Below are 22,070 nucleotides of genomic sequence, written 5' to 3' on the forward strand. Positions count from 1 at the left end.
GAGAGAGAGAGAGAGAGAGAGAGAGAGAGAGATGAACTTGGTGCTGCACTGAAGAATTGCATAAGATAGATTATGCAAAGCTGCCAAAGTCCAAGAGTAAAAAGTGCTCAGATTTTAAATGTTGATGTAAATTTATTGTTGAACATTTTTTTCTTAATGTCATTTACTGGGAACCCAGCTTACTGAACATAGTGTCTAAGCCAGTTTATAGCCCTTAAAATCAGTGAAAAGTAATCACTGATTTTCAGTACCTCTCTGTAACAGGGATTCACAACTAATAAAGCACTGATCAAAGATGAGATCATAATGTGTAAATCCATACTCTCAGGGTTTTACTGTGCTCTTGGGTTCCTAATCTGTTCCCTACAGTGTTTTGTTCTTTATTGAATAATGTTGATCATCTGGCCGCATATAATACTAAACTCTTTAACATACCATTTTAACACATAAAAACACCACAGCATATGTAAGGTGGTCTTACCTACAATGCCATGAAAAAAACTAACTAGCCATGACATTGTCATCTGGGCTGATGACATGTCCTCCTATGGTTGAATTTTTTTCAGTTGTCCCTGCCTTTCCCCTATGTAGCCAAGATGGCAATAATTGGGCCTTGACGGTGTGAATCCACTTGGGTTCTCAAAATAACGAGGAAAGGGTTTCCTTACACCTGTTAATCTGAAAGATGGATTTTGGTGTCAAAAGCACAGTAACTGCAATAAAAAACTACAAAATATCCAGTATTAAATGTATCCGTAAACAACATAAAATTGTTTAAACTCACCGCTTGTTGTCCTCTGTTATGAGAAGTCCATTTGGAAATCAGTAAGCATGGAATAAAGAGTATGAATTTACACATTTTTTCCTCATTAAATGTACTATGTGGGGTTCCATTAAATTGTTACACATCACATTCTGATTGAAATTCTGAATGATCCAAATTACAGATGGTATAAAAGATGAAGCTAGCCACCATGACATCAGCCACTGGTTAGTAAAATCCTGTTAGGAAGCCTTAAGATGAGTGTTTTCTATGTTGCCATGTTGGTGTTTTGAATATTGTGTACTTTGTGACAAGTGAGGGGTGGCTCTGACTCTGACTCTGCACACTCATTGCCAGAAGGTTGATTCTGTTCAACTGGGTGTTGAGGTTTAAGTAGGAGGAACATTTTATCACTCATCCACGTGACTTCTACTATGTCAAATAACTGTGGGTTTCCTCAACCTTATAAACAGTTGGTTTGCATAATTATGAAGATAGCACCACTGACCAACAATGGCCCACGAGCTCAGCTATGATCGTTAATATGCAAATTGTCATGACCAGTGATCACAGAGGGACAGCTACCTACCGTGCCAACAGAGTTGAGGAATGGCAACAATCACAGCACAGTAACATGGTGAAAAATGTACCCTCAGGCCCCCTCCTCTATTCAGAAATGGTTGTTCCTTTTTCATGTAAATAAGGTGGGGGAAACCTGCAGACCAAAGAAGTCACTTGGATGAGTGACGAAACGTTTCTCCCAGTGAAAACGCTACGTCCAGATGAACAGAATCAACTTTCTGGGATGTCTTTACCTGGAGGATTGACCATGCACACTCACTAGCTAACAACTTACAACTGATCAGATAATGAGCATAATCCTCCTCTCTGATTCTGATAACCACTGAGATGCACAAAATGGACTGAATGCTACGCCCAAATGAAATTAAACTGGTTATTGAGCCAATAAATTCATCAGTAAAGCTTTTAAAGAGGTTACAGGGCGAGGGAGTCAACAGTAGTTTTCCCATACACTTACAACCTCAGTGGAACCACAGGGCAGATGAGTGAAAGGAATCCAGGTTCAGAAGGATTCCTTGTTGGCTTCACTTTTCAGACCTGTGAGCTTCACCCATTTGCTATACTGTCTATATAACTAAAAAATTAATGGCCATATTTCTAACAGTGACAAAAAAATATCTTCATGTGGGACCCCATCATTCCTAATCTGAATCTGGTTTACAAAATAGCTTTTCGAGGCCTTTAAGGGGGAACAAAATCCCAGCTTAAAACTCTCTGACGTGTCATGAGTGCAGCCCTTGTTTTCTTTGGTCACACTGTTTTTTGCTGCAGTTATTGCACTACTCAGCCTAACTGGACCATAAACCTCATTATTTGGTATTGGCCCCAAAGAATCGTACAGTGAGGCTTCCTATAGTCACCTTCCATTAATCACTCAGCTGTTCTACTGGGAAACCTCTATAACAGAGCTGGAGACACTCCACAGCACTCGTGTTTCTATTTGCTGCTATCATTATTAACATTTTCACCTCTTTCTGTACATTAACACAAATGTGATATTTAAAGGAGTATGTCCACTTTTTTGGAGTTGGGTAATTTATGTTTATAGTTTAATTTATAGTTTAACTCATGCAGAAATGTTATTCGGTTACATGGCTATTGGGCCTGCCTGCTGAAATGGACAAAATAAGCATCTGTATTTGCTTTGCTTAGTTAAAAAGTCAACATGTGACGTCAGACATGCAGCAGCTTTATTTACAGCGCATCCATGTTTGAATGGGAACCTGTGAAAACAAAATAGACATTTGCCATAATAGTAAGTGCACTGCTTGAGTCATCACCTGCCTTCAAAAGTGGATCCTGGATCTCAGATTGGGGCTTTGATTATAGTGTCACAGATTCTTTGTTGGTTTGTTCCCACCCACTCAGTATTTAAGCTCATCAAGTCACTTGACGATAACTTGGGACTATCTGTGGTATTTAAAGCATAACCACTTGTTTTGTAGGAGCCTATAGGAAGTCTTGAGTGGATCAGAATGAGTCATCTGTCTTGTCTTAGTATATGCAGGGAAGAATGCATCACTGAATGGTAATAAATGGCAGTTTCCCTCCTCAGTGTGTGACACTGTTTCTTCATTCACAGCAGCAGCAGCTTTGGATACATGTCAAAGGTTTTGACTGTATCTCATGATATGATTTCATGGTTATACCGCAGTATGATTTTATGACTCACTTTGATGCAGACACTCAGATACTCCAGCCTGATGTGCTGCCAGAGTGCAGCAACTTAGCAAACAATATAATACAACATCTACTGGCAAATCCTCGTTGATAGGTGATCCCAGTGACCATTCTTGGGGGCACAGGGGACATGCCTTGCTATTATTTAGACCAGGAGTGGGGAACTCCAGGCCTCAAGGGCTGGTGTCCTGCACGTTTTAGATATCACCCTAGGTCAATACACCTGAATCAAATGACTAGTTTATTACCAGGCCTCTGGAGAACTTCAAGATATGTTGAGGAGGTAATCTAGCCATTTAAATCAGCTGTGTTGGATCAAGGACACAGCTAAAACCTGCATGACACCAGCCTTGAGGCCTGGTTTAGACCATGTTCATTTATTCCCCACCAATTCAAAAAAATGAATGAACCAGAGGAGCATTACTCACTCTAAGTCCATCTTTTTCTCTCACTCCCAAAATATGACTAATGAATCCATACCACCACTGAATCTTTTACACTTGACCTGATTACCAGAAAAGAGAGTAAGTGTGAGCACATCCCAGCATTTTTAAGAGCCAGACCAGGAGAAAAAATATTAAACTGGAATTATCTATCATTATCTGGCTACAGTTACTATACTTTGATTCTCTAGACATTTATACAAAGGCTGGGTTTTGATGCATGTCTTTGTCAGGCGTGTGTCAAAGAGAAAAAGAGGTTGTTCCTTTCTGAAAACCTCTAATCAGTGCAAATTACTGTTGACCAACAGGGGGAAACAAATCCAGCACAAGATGGCAATTACAACTCTGTATAAATGTGATCTCAGTCAGCAGAAACAGTCTCTTTTTTTCTAGGACAATAACCAGACAAGACTGAAAAATAAGGGGGTGGAGGTTTTTTCAAGGGCTTTTCCCCCCTTAGTCTGAAAACTCAGTAAGATACAAGCAAGTTTTTAAAATTTTAAACTGTGTTGTTGCTGGTTTTCTAATCAATCTTCAGGAAGTGTTGCCCAGTTTTGTTTTCTGTTGTACTTAATAAGATAACAATGATGATTGGAAGGATTCAAGTTCATGTTTTGAACATGCAGAAATGAGGACAGAAAACACTATTTTAAAAGATTAAAGTCCAGAGTTTTATAAATGAAACTAAATTAATTCTTCATCAGTGTCTAAAAACAATCGATGTACATTTAAAAGACACACTGACTGGACTCAGGCAAACACCCAGAGTGCATCAGAATATATGATGTCTATATATGTGCTGAGCCAGCGGGGATGATATTAAATAAGAAATAATACCAAATAATTTTTGAAAGCAATACAGAATACCAGAAACCAAGCATATGAATAATTATCTGGTGCCATTTATGTGTTTTTCTTTACACTAATTGAACACAGTAGTACCAGGTTGGACCCTCTTTTGCCTTCAGAACTGCATTAATCCTTCATGGCATAGATGCTGGAAGCTTTGTGACACGGGGCATTATCATGCTGGAAGCAAGCATCAGAAGATGGTACACTATGGTCATAAAGGGATGGACATGCTCAGCAACAAAACTCAGATTGCTTGTGGTATTGACACAATGCTCAGTTGATAATGTGTGCCAAGAAAATATCCCCTACACCCTTACACCACCAGCAGCAGCCTGAATGGATGGTACAAGGCGGGATGGATCCATGCTTTCATGTTGCTTACACCAAATTCTGCCCCTACCATCCATATGTTGCAGCCGAAATTCAGGCTCTTCAGAGCAGGCAACGTTTTTCCAGTCTTCTCTTGTCCCATTTTGGTGCGCCTTTGAAAATTGTAACCTTAGATCCTTGCTCTTCTGCTGCTGTAGCCCAGCTGCTTTAAGAGATGCTCTTCTGTAGACCTTTGTTGTAATGAATGGTTATTTTCGGTTGCCTTTCTATCAGCTCAAAGCAGTCTGTCCTTTCTCTTCGGATCTCTCACACCAAGGAGCCTCTGAGAGTTTCTCTTTTTCAGACTATCCTCCGAGATGATTGATTGGTGAGTCAATGGTAATTGTAGCTTCAATTTTCAGTTCTTAGCTGAAAGGATTTGCAACCAGTGTGGTCTTCTGCTGCTGTGGCCCATCTGCTTCAAGGTCAGCCATACTTGAATACATACATTGAGAGATGCTCTTCCACAAATCTTGGTTTGTAATTAGTGGCTATTTGATTTTTGGTTGACTATGAGCTTGAAGCAGTTCACAGATTTTGTGTCCAGTACTGTCTGTAACAGTTTTGTTTTTCATTTTGTTGTGTTTACAAGGTTCTATAATAAGGGAAGCAAATTAGTACATGCTGTTACCCTGTCAGACCAGGGGTGCCGCTAATGAGGCTGGGTAAGAGAGAGGGGAGAAGAAGAAAGTAGAGAGGTAAAAAAGATGGAGTGACGTAAAGCCTGAAATAAGTGTTGAACCCAGACGTCGCCTCCGCTGCCTGATTACAAACTCAACACATTTCAAGGTAGGTACTAAAGTGTGTATGTACTTATGGAATTTATGTACTTAAATCAATTATTATTATTCCCCCTATATCCTCAATAAAAAGTAGCACGTGTCCACTCATTATGAAAAGAAAAGACAAGAAATGACCACAGTTTCCTGGGTACTTTTACATAACACATCTCAGCTATCTTAGACAGAGCCATTGACTTACTCAAGGGCTCTGATCATAAGGTGACGGCTTCAGTTGCATTAGGATAATGAACTTGTTGTGTAGGCTTTGACTTTTTTCCCCGCAAGCTGATCTAATTAAAGATACTATTTTCACTATTATTTGTAATACTAATAATACCTACTGGAAAGCTATCAGAATAGCATTTAATTTTTGATTAAATCACGGGTATCGCCAGCTCTCTTCGACGCGCTTGAACATGGCATTGTTTTCAATGAAAGAAATCTCTGATGTTTACGTTCATTGCCATGACGACGGTGTAGGAGGCGGTTCACTCCGTTAGCTAGTGACGCTCAAATAGAGGTATGAACCAATCAGAAAAAAGCTTCGTTGACCGACTGACGTCACCGTTAAAGCGAAAAGAACCGTTACTTGGTTGTTGAAACTCTACAACTGCACTGGAAGGAGGATATGGCTGAATACCAGCGTACTCTTGATTAAATCGCCTGCAGGGCAAGCTTCCAGTCTAATGTTAATAGCGATGCTCTAAAAGCGACCACAGAGGTACTTTTGAGTGGCGCTTCCCTGCCCGTTTGGATTGGGATGTTCTCCAATTGCGGGGTGAGTGTATGCAGTTACCTGACACCACCATAACCCTGATAGGTGCTGTTCTTTCGTATGGACAGAAGCACAAACCGAACTCCCATCGAACTCAGAGAATGTTAAGTTTGCTTTGTGAGGGGAAATTAACATATAAACGGCACTAAAAACAATCTAGCGCATTTTAGAAGTAACAGCGTGGCGGTTAAATATTCGGTATCAGTTGTGGTAGTGTAACTGCTGTCTTTTTTTAGTATATTTTCAAGTTTTAGTACAAGGATGCTCATTGCCCGAAGCTATGCTGCAAGGCTGATAACCCCGAACAAACTCTAAAAGTTCGTCAAATGAAGTCTTAATTTTTCTTTTGGATATACGTGTGCGAAGAATACTACCCTAGTAGGTTTGGAAGTACTGTGTTATGACACGTGAAATTTGCGTGCTTGCTGCATTAATATGCTTACACAGTACAGTTTGACGCGGTACTCTGACACAGTGCTACTGTCTTGGCTACACTGCACCGTTACTGTTGACTATAGTAAGCTAGCAAGACAGCTAATTAACTGACCAATACGTCGTGGTCACGTGCTTATATAAAGACGAAATCAGTATCCAGGTTAGTTAATACGCGCTGTATTAAGTTTGTGCGTCGCCTCCTCTGGGGATGACAAGTTTTCGGTCTGTCTATTGCCCCTAAACACCCCACCACCCCCTCCCCCTTCACGGACAGCACCGCAAGCCTCCCATTCCATTACCGAGCAACGCACCCGGGGTCTGACTGGCTATCTAATCACGCGCGGAATAACGTCATCCCCCACTATTAATGAGCGGCATTTAAAATGCGCGTACATCATATTTTGCATCAAATCGGTCCCTTCAGGAGCCACGTTAAGTCCCACACCGCAGTGCAGCGAGCCTGGCAACACCGGTACCAGCGCCATCTCATCTCAGTGTCAGTGTCATGTAACGCTACACCCCTCACAGAGCCCATCCACCACAGAGCCGCGTCTGTCTTTTTCCATTGTCCTGCAAACGTACGTCAACACAGTACAACATACTCCACTTCATCTGGTCCTCTCTGCTGCTCACGTATTAGCTTTTTGTTATCTGGATACCAGTGTCATATAAACATGTGGCCAGAGTGAGTGGCTGTCAGCCTCCATCAACAATATTGAGCAGTCTCCCTCTATTAGGTACTATTTAAGAGCCATCTATTTACTGGGGCTGTGTACAGCTTGCCACACACACACACACACACACACACACACACACACACACACACAAATAAAATGTAGTTACTGTTACTGAGAAGCTCAGAGATGCCCATGGAGTCCTTTAAGAGCAAAGTGGAATGCCAGTGAGTGTTGAGTGACCCATGGAGGTCATAGGCGGCTGCTATATTTACTGACTCTGTAACTCGATCGGTGGCATTCTGCAGTGCTGTGCTCACGCTGCTCCCTCGCACTCCGTTACCCACAGAGTCCCAAACTAAACTGGCACCCGGTTGCCTTTTGTCTGTTGGCCTGGCCTCTCAGAACATCAAGGGTGAGCCTCTTAAACCTGCTGCTCTTCGTCCTTTTCTTCTCTTAGGTATCTGCTTGAAAAGTTGACATATACAGTGCGGGCTGCTCGCTCAGCTGTAGAACAAGGCTCGTCTAGGAGGATAGGGGATAACCTTTCAGAAACTTCTGGAGTTTGCTCGCATGAGTAGAAGAGCTTCTGGCAGCGCACTCACCAGAAATATACAGTTAGACAGTCTTAGCTTTGCTGGGCTTTATAATGAGCAACCTTTCTGGATTTGATAGTCCAACTGGGAGAAAGCCATCAATCTTTAATGGTAAGACATGAAATCCGGAACATGTGTTGACTGCTTGCACGCTCACGTCACGCTCGAACAGCTTGTGTGAAAGTGCGGCAACTTGTCTTGAGAGGCAGACGCGTTCATAAGATGCTTCTTTCTGGCGTCAGGGTGGTTTTAATCCTGTGTGCCTGTGTGTTTCCACAGGAGCGTGTGCATGTGCATAGACTATAGGGGAGCAACAGTAGGATGAGCTGCCCCAGAGCCATCACAGTCTGCAGGGACTGACACACACCGCTACAAATACGGCAGGTAATTACTTCACACAGATGCCTTTGGACACACAACTCTGTCCCAGCTGCTATATCAGTCCTGCTATCATGTCAGCGATTGCAAGGTTTACATGCATCACAGCAGATTTACCGACAGAAAGTAAGGGAAAGTTATAAAAATAAGTTACGTGGTGTGTTTAATCTGCTCATTCAGTGACACACACAAATGTCTAAACTAGAACATTGATCTTGCAAATCAATTTATTCTCAGCTTACAACACTATTATAACATGCACACTAGGGCTGGGCGATGTGGCCTAAAATTCATATTGCGATAGAATTTGAAGCATGTGCGGTAACGATATATATCGCGATATATTCTTTTTTTTCTGTATAATGTATTTTCCACACTATAAGGCACACTTAAAATCCTTTAATTTTCTCAAAAATCGAGAGTGTGCCTTATGTATGAATTCTGGTTGTGCTTACTGACCTCAAATCGATTTGGGCGTGCAGAAATCTGTTAAAAAATGTTTTAGTACAACTTTGGTAAGCCCCACTGCTTGATGGATTGTCAGAGCATTATGGCTGCCGTAGTAAGGAGCTTTGCGGAGTAATCTGGGTCCAAAACTCCTTCAGGTTCTGAGTGAGAGATTTTTGAAACTAATTAAAACGTACAGCTCTGCGGTAGGGCTGCTCAATTAATCGAATTTTAATCACGATTACGATCTGGGCTTTCAACGATCATTAAAAATGACTGAGCCGATTATTAGCCCCTCCCTCATTTATCCGCGACACCTTAAAGGCCGGTCCGTGAAAATATTGTCGGGCATAAACCGGTCCGTGGCGCAAAAAAGGTTGGAGACCGCTGATTAAGAGGACCCGAGGGAAGCTCGGAAAGCTAAGCAGAAGTTATTTGGAGAGGAGAGTGACTGCCGTTGGTTGAAAAGAGAGGTAAAAAAACTTCAGTGGTGTTGCACACTATTTTATATTATTTTTTAAAGTCATTATTCAATACGTTGTCATCGTTAACCCTTTAAAGCCGGTCAGAGCAGCACGCTCCGTTTTGTGTAACTATTTTTAAATCCCTGTAGAACCTGAACCGTGTAAGCTAGCGCAATAATTTGTTTTGCATATGAAACCGGAGGAGTTGTACTTACATCTTATGCCATCAGCTTGTCCTCGGTCACGGTGTCCTTCCACATAAAGCTTTGCAAAAATTGCATAAAAAGCGCTTGCAGGAACAAAAACATAATATTCCAGAAACACGCTTTGCCGATCCAATCAGCTGTTCATAACACTTCCCACAGTGAAACAGAGTCAGCAGTGTTGCCAACTCCTCAGTAAGGAAAATCGCTATTGGTTGTCCTAAAAGTCGCTAGAAGTCGCTAAATGACGTCATCGCCAAATTTGCATAATTGGTCATGCTAATCTAATTGCAACCTATGTTGTTGGAGAGAGAAATAACATCGTGGAAGAGACATAAAGTGAGTAAAAAACGTCCTAAATGCATTTAGAATTTATTTAGAACTACAAATTAAATTTCTTTTAGCAATTATTGTTTTTTTAATGTCACAATTCCAACCCTGCTCCTTTACCCGGGCTTGGACCGGCAAAAGTGACCCGAAATAGGCACTCTGGTGGAGTTACTTTGTGTGTGTGTTTATAAGTAGTTTTAAACCTTGTGATCCACAAAACAGCATAAGAGTAAAAGAGTAAAAGAAGAACTGACTGCGTTACAGCACCCGCTGCTTGTTGAGAGTAAAAGCAATAAGGGCTTTCACGTTTCTTTTTTTAGCGGGTCTGAAAACTTGCTAAATATATAGTTTTTTACTTGTAGGCCTTAATTGCCTATACTGGTGTTTTTATAAGTCATGTTTAACTCTATACTTTTCTGAATAGTTTCTGGGATGCTTAGAACTCGAATTGCACTGCTGGAAATAGTTTATTTTGATGCACCTGCTGTTTTCTTTGCAAATTTGCATCATAGGATTGTTTTTTCGTTTTTCCTGCAGTATATAAAAATTGGTGTATCTCCAAAATAAAACTATGAAGACACTCAAAATAAATTTCCTGTGGTGAGAAACTATTTTTTGCAACTTTTTTGTATTTCAAGTTTTGAGGGATAAACCTCTTAAATTTCTCCAAGTAGAAATATATGTAAAAAAAACAAAAACGATTTTCAATTTTTTTGTAGTTTATTGTACTTTTTTGCAATTTATGTAATTACTATGGACTTAATGCATACATATTATTACAATATGGGCTATAACAGTTGTATTGATGTATAGCAACTTGAAATGCTCCCACAAATGGCACTACAACATGTAAAAAAAATTAAATAATATAAGCTCTGGCGGACTTGGTTCTATAGTAGGTCGTAAGGGTTAAATAAATATCGTCAAATAATTGAGATTTCAATTTCAGTGAAAATAATCGTGATTATCATTTTTGCCATAATCGAGCAGCCCTACTCTGCGGTATAGTCAAAATCTCTATCGTTGGCCAAATTTATATTGTTTCTATCGTATATAGTTTCTATCACCCACCCCTAATGCACACTGTGCCATTAAAGGGACAGCTAAAAGGTTCTGATGCCAGTATCATAGAACAGCCTTCCAATATTCAACACATTTCCACTACATTAGACAAAACTGCTGTACAGTGTAGCTTTTATGTGATACAATGCTGGTAACATGTTCATATGTTTCTATAGGGCACCACTTTAAAGACATGTGTATGGATTTCTTTTCAGATTTTAGAAGAACAAAGGATGGTATAAAACCAAGACAAAGCCATAGAAAACAACAGTTTTTTCAGATGATTTTTAAAGCGGACTAACATTAACTGTGTTGAAGGCATTATTAGAGAGTGAGAGACTCACTGAATCCTATGGGAGAATTCAGTGAAGGCAAAAGTGGTGGTTGCTGATTCTTTTAAAACCCAGATTTTATACCAAACTTTAAGCAGTTTTCTGGTAATTTGAATTAAGGCAGGGCAATATGGCCAAAAATATTTATCACGACATATATTTGAAAATTATATATAACTGACGACATAACAGATGCCAGACAAAATACTTCACAACTCCACAACTTTATTAGTGAAAACACCGCCCATCAATTCATCTTCACTTAAACAAGCAGCTATATAAAAATTTAACAGTGCAAAGGCAAATTCCTTGCTGACAATTTAACCAAAAGGCATTTTCAGTGGAAATGGGCTGACATATCCTGAGCATAATCATGTATAATATCCACAAAAGTTTAGAAGAGGTGCTTTGCAACATGAAACTGCAGTGAGCCAAATAAATAAGTCAAATACGTATTTTTCGGACCATAAAGTGCACAGAATTATAAGGCACATTAAGCGAAACAAAACAGTCAGATAAGTCAAACTTTACTCAGCTCATTCTTCTTGCTTCCTCCACTTCTGTACCATTCATTCATTAATGCTGAATTCTCTCGCAGCTGCTCTATTCCCATGTTCTACTGCGCAACTGATAGCCTTGAGTTTAAAATGCGCTTCATACGCATGTCTCTTAACAGGTGCCATTTTGGGGTCCTTACACACACACAATACGGTAATATTATGTTGAAGCACAGTACGTATTACTCTGCGAGGCTCCTGACTACGATAGCCGTAATACTCCAACAATCCATCAAGCGGTGCAGCTTCATAGCTTACCAAAGTGGTACTAAAACATTTTTTAACAGATTTTTGAGCGCCATGAAAATTAAAGGCTTTAAGAGTACCTTAAAGTCTGAAAAATACTGTAATAACGACGGCCCACTTGCATGTTCTACAAAAAAAAAAAAACCATACGTAAAAATGTGCTTTGGTGGGTATCTGACAGACAAAAACCAAACCAGTTCCACATCACTGAAGTTGCACCATTTTTTCAAACCAATTCAGGTTAATCTGTTTCATTCAACGATCCGCTTTTGCCCTTCTCATTCTCCATCGCTGCCATCGTCTTTCCGCCATGTGCGTATGAAAACAAAGGTTTTACCCATATTCTATTGTGATATTTCATTTTCTTATCATTGCCTAACATTATGCCGGTATACCGTGAATGTCCCTAATTTGCATGCAGATAGCCACTGAGTAGCAAGACTTGCTTTTTGAAGGACTTTGACAAAGGTTTGAATCTAAAAAAAAATGAAGCCAATATGAAAGTGCTTTTTTTTCTTCTAATGGCAGCAGGGGGCAATTCCACTGGTCTGGTTATACAAAAGTCTATGGAAAAACAGCCCCATGTTGCAGTTGATCTGCAACCTTATTTCTGGTTGATTTTGTTATCTTAATGGCAAAAACTGACCTTGCTAACTTCACAGTGGATTTCAATTGTGTCAGGAGTAAAATCCATCCCAAAAGTTACAGCGAAACAGTAAAGAAAAGTTAACCCTGGAGAAATGTACACTCTATCTGCCTTTAGGGGACATACTGTCATTTTCATTATTCTCTGTCATTCATTTACTATTACACTGGTAGATGTTCATGACCTAAAGTCATAAAATAATAAGGTCAGTGTATGTCTAAGTAATGTCAGGCTTCAGACTGCTTTAAAAGCTTAGTTTCAGAAAGTCTATACTATTGACTCTGTATGAAGCCATTGAGAAGGGATATTCTAACATGAGCATCTTAGGTGCACAGTTCTGGCTGTGAGCCCAGAAGCCTCACCAACCTGGTATTCTAACCTTCTGTTTATGTGGCACAGCCAATCAACAGGATGTCTTTATGCATAAAAAAACACAACTGTCAGCTTTTAATTGCTTGTACTTTATAGTGTTTTGCCATAAAACAGATCAGTGCTAAAAATAAGTGGACTGAGAATTGATCCCTGCAGAACACCAGTTCACAATAGATCTTTAGTAATTGAATAGTGTTATATATCAGTCTGACTGAATTATCAGTCATACATATTTTTATGTGTCAGTTTCTGTTTCAGTGAAACATCAGCGTCAAAAGGAGCTGGATCAGCACAGGAGACTTAGCAGTATGTTGGTTTTTGCTTGAATTGGGCCAGTCTATAAAGTGTTTATCAGCAGCATGAATTACTGGATAAAATACTTTCAAATCTAAAGTAATCCAAGGCTCTGACAGTGCTGGTGCTTTATTCTGTTTGAACTCTGAGCTGGGAGTTTTAACTAGTTACGCTTGAGCTTGTCCAGTGAGTCACTTAGCATCACTCAGGCAGCGGACTGTCAGAGCATGATAGGTGTTTGTTTGGCCAATTATTATTTGGCCACTATTATTATTTCAATTTGCTTAATGAATGAAGAATTACAGCAATCAGCTGCACAGACTGGAGCATTAATCACTGTAGCCCAGATCCCGTCCTCTTTGAGGTCACTGCTGTGTGTATGGCCGCAATGTGAGTCATCCACAGATGGTAGTAGTGATGAATGCTAATTGGTCTGCTCTTCTTCAGATTTTCATATTGCATAGGCTCGGTAGCAGATACTGTGAAACTCTGGCTCCTCAGTTGCAGCCTTTGAATGCAGGGCTTTGGGGCTGTGCCCTGTTTTGGGGTGTTTCATGTATGTTCAAGGATGGAGAATGAAAGGTGACTGAGATGTTAAATTCAGAGCTCTCATAGTTTCCACGGGCCCAGTTGGAGGGCCCCGGGAACAAGCAAAATTGTAGATGTTAATTTTTTTTCTTTCATAGCATTTTTAGGAACCCAGTGTTTTTAGTTGCTACTTTAATTTCATGGTTTATGCAGTGTATCATCTTTGTGCCAGCACTGTGCATTCCTCCAGTTCATTTCCTTTTCTACTTTGTGCAGCGCTTTAAATGCTGCATGTACACAGTACTGCACTGCCATACACACAAGATGTGGCTGAGGTCAAAACAAAAGTGACTGGTATCTAACGACTAGTTAGGGACAGCTGGCAAAGGTGCAGCTATGGCCTGTTGGAATGGAGGAGTACTTGAGCCTCTTTTAATATGCTTGGCAGCCAGTTGTTACAGGCACAGAGAGGTAGGGTAGGGTTGTCAGTATGGCCTTCAATGGCATCAGCATGTTCTTATCTACTCACATTTCAGGGTATATATAGCAACCAGCACAGCTCAGAGGCAGTCACTCACATTCCTCTTGTTGATTTTTAACATCTTTCCCTTTGAGAACCAAATTATTTTCTGAATGTCTGTGAAGGTTCTCAGTCATCCAGGTCATCGTAGTCAAAGGAGCTTGCAAAGAAAAGTGTCTGGACTTCTTTAAGTTGCTTGAAGACGTTTCACCTCTCATCCGAGAAGTTTCTTCATTTCTAAGGTAAAATGGCAGAGATGCTTGGAGAAAACTCTCCTGAGTTTTTCTGATACACTGGCTATATAGGGGATGACAATGTTGTTGCAACATTGGAGAGAGGTGGCCTCCTTGAGTGTTCTATATGCTCACTATTGACTTGGAAATTCAGCAAAATTAGGCTTTTTTGTCGCTGTCTATCTTCTGAAATTGAGGATCGAAACTTAACCAAACCAAGGAGCTGAAAGAGGGCCATCTGACCTCAGGAAATCGCATGATAAGGTGGGGCCAGGTTTCACAATGAGCTCACCCGAAACCCTGGCTAATTGGGACCCACACCCATTTTTACACCTTGGCTCAGGTGATTAGAGGATCATCAGGGGTCCTTTTGTCCCTCTTTGGGGGGATACTCCCACTGGGTTTAAATCCAGGACTCTCCGCCATTTGACCTTAGAACTGAAGAAGCTTCTTGGAAGAGAGGTGAAACGTCTTCAAGCAACTTAAAGAAGTCCAGACGCTTTTCTTTGCAAGCTCCTTTGACTATTTTCAGAATGTTTTCTGCTGGCATGTGCTGAATTGTGCTGCTACTGCTGGTCGGTTTATACTGAGGTGATGGCAACACTGCAGTGTACTGCTGTGAGGGCCAAATAGCCTTCAGTTTACTAAGTTCACATATTTTACTTGTAAATGTGGTAAAGGTGGTCTGACAAAAGTCAGTATGTCTGTTCTTTCCTTTCTAAATGTCAAATAGCTTGTTCATTTGCAGCAGCGAATGAACTGTGGTTATGAACAGCTTGATGTTAGCAGTGAGTTTTCAGATGGAAAATCTATTCAGTTACCATCAATTCTGTGGGGTAGTTTGGTGTCTTTCAACTCCTTGGTTTGGTTAAGTTTCGATCCTCAATTTCAGAAGATAGACAGCGACAAAAAAGCCTAATTTTGCTGAATTTCCAACTGAGCATATAGAGCACTCAAGGAGGCCACCTCCGCCCAATGAGCTAACCTGTGCAGTGAGCTGCTCTAAATGAAACAAAGTGGGACAATGGAAGCTGCTGTTCCTAATTGTCCGGCATCCTGAAGACTTTACTCCATGAACTGCAGATGATTAACATTTATGCCAGGAATGAACAAAATCATTTTGGGAGATAATCTTTTCTTTGTAAATGTTTGTAAATCTAAAGTAAGAGGGTTTTTTTGTTTTGTTTTTTTCCCCCAACTTTTTTTTTAGATAAGTTAACACATTGTACTTTATGCCTTCTTCTGATATATTTGCAAGTTATTAACTGTTATAGTTACCATTGTCTTGTTGATGGAATTAATAATAGGTACATCTCCCTCAGACTATGACTTGGCTATCAACAATTGGAAAATAAGTGTAAAACAAATATTTGATTGGTTTGAGTTAAATAAAACGAATCCCCTTCCAGATGCAAATGAGGCAGTGACCAAGATGTCAGGCTGAAGAACTGATTGCCATTCAGACTATGAGGACATCAGTAATAGCACATGGAAGTGGGAGGTGTGGGATTGGCAGTAGTCATAATAATCTGGTTTGGTTTCTGGCCGCCCCTCACTGAGCCTTTTAACAGAAGTTTCTTCTTGTTAAAAGGGAGTTTTTCCTTCCCACTGTCACCAAAGTGCTTGCTCCTAGGGAGTCATATGATTGTTGGGTTTTTTTCTCTGAATGTATTATTGTAGGGTCTACCCTACAATATACAGTTGGATCCTAATTGGGAAAATGTTTTCTGTCTGTGGAAACAGGGCCTGAACCAGCAGTGAGTTTCACATAGAATTTACACATAGATTTCTCCTCAGAAATGCACTGACTCAGCCTGCCATTTACTACAGTACAGTACACAGACACACTCCCACTCCAGATCAGCCCGAGTGTCTGTACTGATGTTACATTCATGCAGTACCACTCCAAGGCACGGTGCCTTTAACGTCCTGCACCATCAACAACACTGGTGGATAGCGGAAGCTTCAGATTGCTTCTTCCCTCCACCAGTCCAGGGGCACAGCCTGAGAGGACAGTGGGTGTGGGAGGAGATCTTACTCACTGACTCTTTTAGAATGACAGCATGAGCACATTTTAGTCCTATTTCTCTCTTTGTTTTTTGTTTTTGTTTTTTTTTGTTTTGTTTTTTGTGCACCTTCATAATAACAACAGCCATTTCCAGAGGCTTTATGTTTTTATGGCACCCCATCCATCCTTTCATCTTATTCTTATTAACGTGATATCTTTTAAATATCTTAAGGGAAGTACGGTGAAACAGTCATCTGAACTCAAAGAGAAATTGTGGTGGTTAGAGGTGAAAAGTCAGAAAATATATATTTGATACCTTGTTTTTGCCAAAACTCACCAATCAAGACTCAAGACAGGGAGCCTGGTTCTTAGAGACATAAACACGTCAAAGATTATGACATGTAGTTAGAGAGTATTCAAAATAAGGCCCATGTGTTTTTGCCTCATGCTTTTCAGCTGGAGATTTTAAGTCTAATACTCAGTAGCTTGAGAGTGAGCCTGGTTCTGACATAAACGGTAGTAACCAGACCGAAAAGCAGCGCACATTTCGCTTTATTTCGGTGCTTTTTTTTTTACTGAGATGTCATACACTTTGGATTCTAGCCAATCATTTTACCTTTGCAAGCGTAGTAGGCGGGCCCTGGTACGTACGTTCTTTTAGAGCAGAGCTACAGATTAAAAATGCCCAAGGCGAAGCGGTCAAAAGTCTGGCTGTACTTCACAGCAAAAGATGAAAACTCAGCAGCCTGCAACAAGTGCTTTAAGGTGATACTGTGCAAAGGAGGTAACTCCTCGAATCTGATGAAACACCTGGTGACGCATAGCATTTTTTTAAAAGCTGAGAAATGTACCGTATTTGTAGCTTGCTGCGAGACCTCACACCGAGCACATCTACTGCGGGTGTGGTGCCTGTTATCGGTCCCGGAGTTAGCAACATCCCCCAAAAACCCAAAGAGGAGAGTCCTGGCCCCTAGCCCTGCCAGTGTAGCAGAAATGCTGACGGATGATGATGGCAGCAACAGCCGTTCTTCTCTGCGAGAGTAGCTTCCGTGTGTACTTGTCCGTGTGTAATTTACGTTGAATAGGCTAACCACGTTATTACATTAATGCATGTAAGGTGAACTAGCAAACACCATCGTAGTTACATGACGCTGTCTTCTTGTTTGATGGCAGATACTCCCTTCACCCTGGCCAAAAAAGCTAAAATTACCAAAGAAAAAGTGGAAAACAGCTAAACATGAGAGGTTTTTGGACAAAGTTTGTTTTCCCATTGTTTAAGCACTGCTTCCTGCCAAGAGTGATACCATATATGCCCTATAGCTGCAGAAAAGGCTAACATTGTTATCTTTTTACAAAAAAACAGCTAAACATGAGAGGTTTTTGTACAAAGTGTGTGTTCTTCATTCTTTAAGCACCGGTTCGAGCACCGTTTAAGCACCGGCACCGTTTCAAAAGTACCGGTTTGGTACTGGTATCGGATAAAACCTAAACGATACCCATCCCTAGTGACCAGTGGATTAAACAATAGTGATGACAGGGCCTTTTTTGGTCAAAGCTTTATGCAGGTCTCTAAAATAACTATCAGTAGAAGCAGAGATCAGTGAGAAAGGGAGACTTTACCACTCATTAGATTTTTGAACACACGGTCACATGTGGGCCCTATTTTTCTGTAGATGTTTAAAGATGAACATGTATACAGTAAATATGTATGCAGTGGCTTCTTCATCAGAACCGAGGAGTTGAATGTTCAATGTTCTGTTGACCTCAGAGGAAGTGCAGAGCTTGTTGTTGTTCAGCTCTGGTCAGCACAGCTACTAATAAAGTAACTTTAATAGTGAAAGCCAGATTCACCCCAGCTCCTACTTTCATACTGTGTCATGTTGCTTCTCGCTGATGTGTGCTCTGATCTTTGCCGGAAGTTCTGTTGTTGCTCTCCTCCCTCCTCATGCATTCCATGTACACACATGGAAAGGCAGGGAGATCCCAGAACAGAGCCAGGACACTAAATATAAAGTAGTTCAGAAAAAAAAGATCAGGCTTTTGTTGTTGAGGTCTTCTTCTGACTGTAGTGGTCCTTTAACCTCATGTTTTACTAAGAGGCCACAGACACTCTGTGTTTCCCCAGGGAGAATTATGGCGTTGTCTATCAGTGTTGTTAGTTTGGGGGGGGGTTAAAGTTGATTTGATTTTCTTCATCTTCCAATTACCTCTAGTGAAAGGAAGCATCTGAGCTTGGTTTTCTGAAACCTGCCCCATAAGTGAAACCTCATCTCCTTCAGTTCTTTACCAGCACGATGCCAGCAGTCACCTGCTGAAATCCTTTCTTGCACTGCACTCATGCAGTCACTTGTGCTACTCTGTTGACAGCTTTGTTAATACAGATTTAGTAGAAGCCAACCAGAACAGCCAAGTCTTTCACAGTAGTACAATGTTGTTTTCCTCTGGCCTCCCATATTAGATTCTATCTCACCACGTTCTGACTTTCCAGTTGCACAGAGACTTGTTAATCAGAGGGTTTTCACTTCCTTGGTGGCTCTAAAGGGGAGGAAAAGAATGCAGAGCTCTGATACTTAGTGTAAATTGGTCATGGAATATGCCCTGCTGTTACTTTTAAGTCCTTTATGCGTTGGTAGCAAGCAAACAAATGCAGCTTGTTGCCCAGTAGCTATGGTAACTGCTGGTTATCACAGCCTCAGGGGAGGCCAAAAATGCAGAAGTAGCCAGAGTGCATTTGTGTGTGTTTTTGCTCGTGACTCTGCGTGTGTTGTTGTTTCCGTGGAGACATCGCTTCAGAAGTGGGAACTGTAATTTTCTTATCAATCCACAGTGTCCATGATGTATGATGCGACTTGTTGTTCGCACTCCACTTTTAGTGGCGAGCCCACAAGGCGAGCCCAAACTTGTTTCACTCAGTTGCCCTTTGTCTTTGGCTGCGACACAGCTGCAGGATTACAGAGAGGTGCGTGCATTTGATGGGTACGCAGAGGTTCAGTTCAAGGTAGAAAGGGAGCCATCATACAGGAAACTTCACAGCCCCACACAACACTGGTAAAACCACAGAAACACATGTGAAATATTTATTTTAAGGTGCTTTAAGAATTCTGGAAAATCCCTCAGTATAACTGCCCATGGGGGAGCTTACATGAGAACTAAATAACTTTTTACATTACCTATATGTTTTTACCCCTACCCAGGACACCTACATTTGAAAATATGACAACTCAAGAAGAAGGCAACTTTAGGATTTTCAAATTCATGCCATAAGTGCATCTACTAAAAATCTCAGACAAATTTGAATCTTCAATTCAATTCAATTCAATTTTATTTATATAGCGCCAAATCACAACATAAGTCGCCTCAAGGCGCTTCATAGATACAGAGAAAAACCCAACAATATGACCCCCTATGAGCAAGCACTTTGGTGACAGTGGGAAGGAAAAACTCCCTTTTAACAGGAAGAAACCTCCGGCAGAACCAGGCTCAGGGAGGGGCGGCCATCTGCTGCGACCGGTTGGGGTGAGAGAAGGAAGACAGGATAAAAGACATGCTGTGGAAGAGAGCCAGAGGAATCTTAGTGACATAGTGGTCATAGGATTTTCAGTTTGACGCCATAGATCTTTCTGCCAGGAGGATGAGGAGTAACTTCCTGTTTGCATTCACATTATGAATAAGAACATTGCTGGGTGCTTTCAGTTGCTCCCTTATCTCCCACGGGGGTCACAGTGGATGGATTTGCATGTTTGTTTGACACAGCTTTAATGCCAGAGGGATATTCTTGACATATCCTTTCTATTCATTTGGTAATAATTTGGTACTGTTATTTGGAGAATGCTATTTTATGACTGGGTTTGTGTTTCTTCCCAGAATTGAAATGGAGATCTTTCACATGTAAGGCAAATGTGCCAACCACCAAACCATGGAGCCACTTCACCAGCACAAACAGTAGCATGATGTAAGGACTAGGAATGTGCGTGAGTAGTTGATAGGCAACTAATCATCGCTATTTTCACTAGGCATACTACACTTTTTAACATTGTCCAATTAACAATCTTAAAAATGAACTTAATATGCGAGCATTTCTTGCTTTTAGACTAGTCTGTTAATCACCTTTTTTCCCCCAGCTCGTTTAGTTGACTAAGAAATTAGTCGCCAGGATCATTTTTGATGAGAACCAGGTTGAGGCTGGTAAAACAGTAACTACATCAATAAGCTATATTTGTGTGTGTCATTGTTTTTTCTTATGACAACTAAGTTAGAAAAGTCTTTGACTTTTTTCTGATGTGTTTCCGTTCCTAACCCGAAACACATCAGAAAAAAGCAACCACAAAGCAAAACAATTTAGAGTAATCCAAATTGCTTTGCTTTGTGGATGTCTGCCATAGCAAACTGAGAAAAAATGTCAGCAAAAATTTCACTTATTAGCAACTAACTGTTGCTTACATAGCTTACGTTTACATGGATTTTTTTGTATATGCCGGTTACCGATGTCGGACCAAAGTAAGCTTACTACTGTACCAGTCACAGTATACATATGTGGGCGATCGTGGCTCAAGAGTTGGGAGTTCGCCTTGTAATCGGAAGGTTGCCGGTTCGAGCAACAGTCTCGACGAGACCGACAGTCTCGGTCGTTGTGTCTTTGGGCAAGACACTTCACCCGTTGCCTACTGGTGGTGGTCAGAGGGCCCGGTGGCACCAGTGTCCAGCAGCCTCGCCTCTGTCAGTGCGCCCCAGGGTGGCTGTGGTTACAATGTAGCTTGCCATCACCAGTGTGTGAATGGGTGGATGACTGGATGTGTAAAGTGCTTTGGGGTCCTTAGGGACTAGTAAAGCGCTATATAAAATACAGGCCATTTACATATCGTTAGCTTCATAGCATAAGTGCCTAAGTCATTTTTTTGTGTTTTCGGAAAACAAGAAAAAACTAATTTTCTAAATATCACATGCATATTTTTACATATCACATGCAATTTGACCAAAAAATGACTTAGGCACTTATGCTATGAAGCTAACGATATGTCACTCAAAGGTTCCTCTTGTGACGGAGTACCTGCTCTGTAATATGAGATGAAAAAAAAGACATCAAAATGAATGCTCTAAAAACTAAGACGTGAGAGTTAAGTGTGGAGACAGGAAGAAGAGGGGGATTTCCTTAAAGGGTTATAAGAGGTGTGAAAAATTCCTGCAGTTTGGAACTGTCTGATGGTATGAATTAGTTAAAAAAAAAGAGCTGTGCTCATTGTTGTTTTACATTTACAATTTCTATGCATTCATTTAATTTTCCCTCACATTTTTATTACTTCTGTTTACGCATAGTAATGTGTGAACTACTGTGCTGATAAAGATGCGGTGGACTTACCAGCTTTAGCTGATGCCAGTGGATTTTTTTCCATGAAAAATGGCGTTGCTATCATCAAAGTCTGGTCTGAGCTGTGAAAATCTTGTTTGGTTTGCTTTTAGGCAACAAATTGTCCACTCAAATGCTTGTAATGCAAATAACTG

At 40.7% G+C, this 22,070-nt stretch overlaps 1 protein-coding gene across 5 annotated transcripts in view; it reads left to right on the top strand.

Annotated features, from left to right (window-relative positions):
- Positions 1-6,002: 6,002 nt before the first annotated feature.
- The window catches only part of usp2a (ubiquitin specific peptidase 2a), a 54,364-nt gene continuing 38,296 nt past the window's right edge, over positions 6,003-22,070 (top strand). Inside the window, exons 1-3 of one of the 5 annotated variants that reach the window (XM_005738295.2) lie at positions 7,572-7,770; positions 8,231-8,335; positions 20,436-20,538. The gene's annotated coding sequence lies outside the window, so the exon portion shown is untranslated. The other 4 variants (XM_005738294.2, XM_005738296.1, XM_005738292.2 and 1 more) reach the window with 4 other exon arrangements.

This window comes from Pundamilia nyererei, unplaced genomic scaffold, assembly GCF_000239375.1.
Source record: "Pundamilia nyererei isolate P.nyererei 1_Seehausen unplaced genomic scaffold, PunNye1.0 scaffold00083, whole genome shotgun sequence".
In the NCBI taxonomy this organism is placed as follows: Eukaryota; Metazoa; Chordata; class Actinopteri; order Cichliformes; family Cichlidae; genus Pundamilia; species Pundamilia nyererei.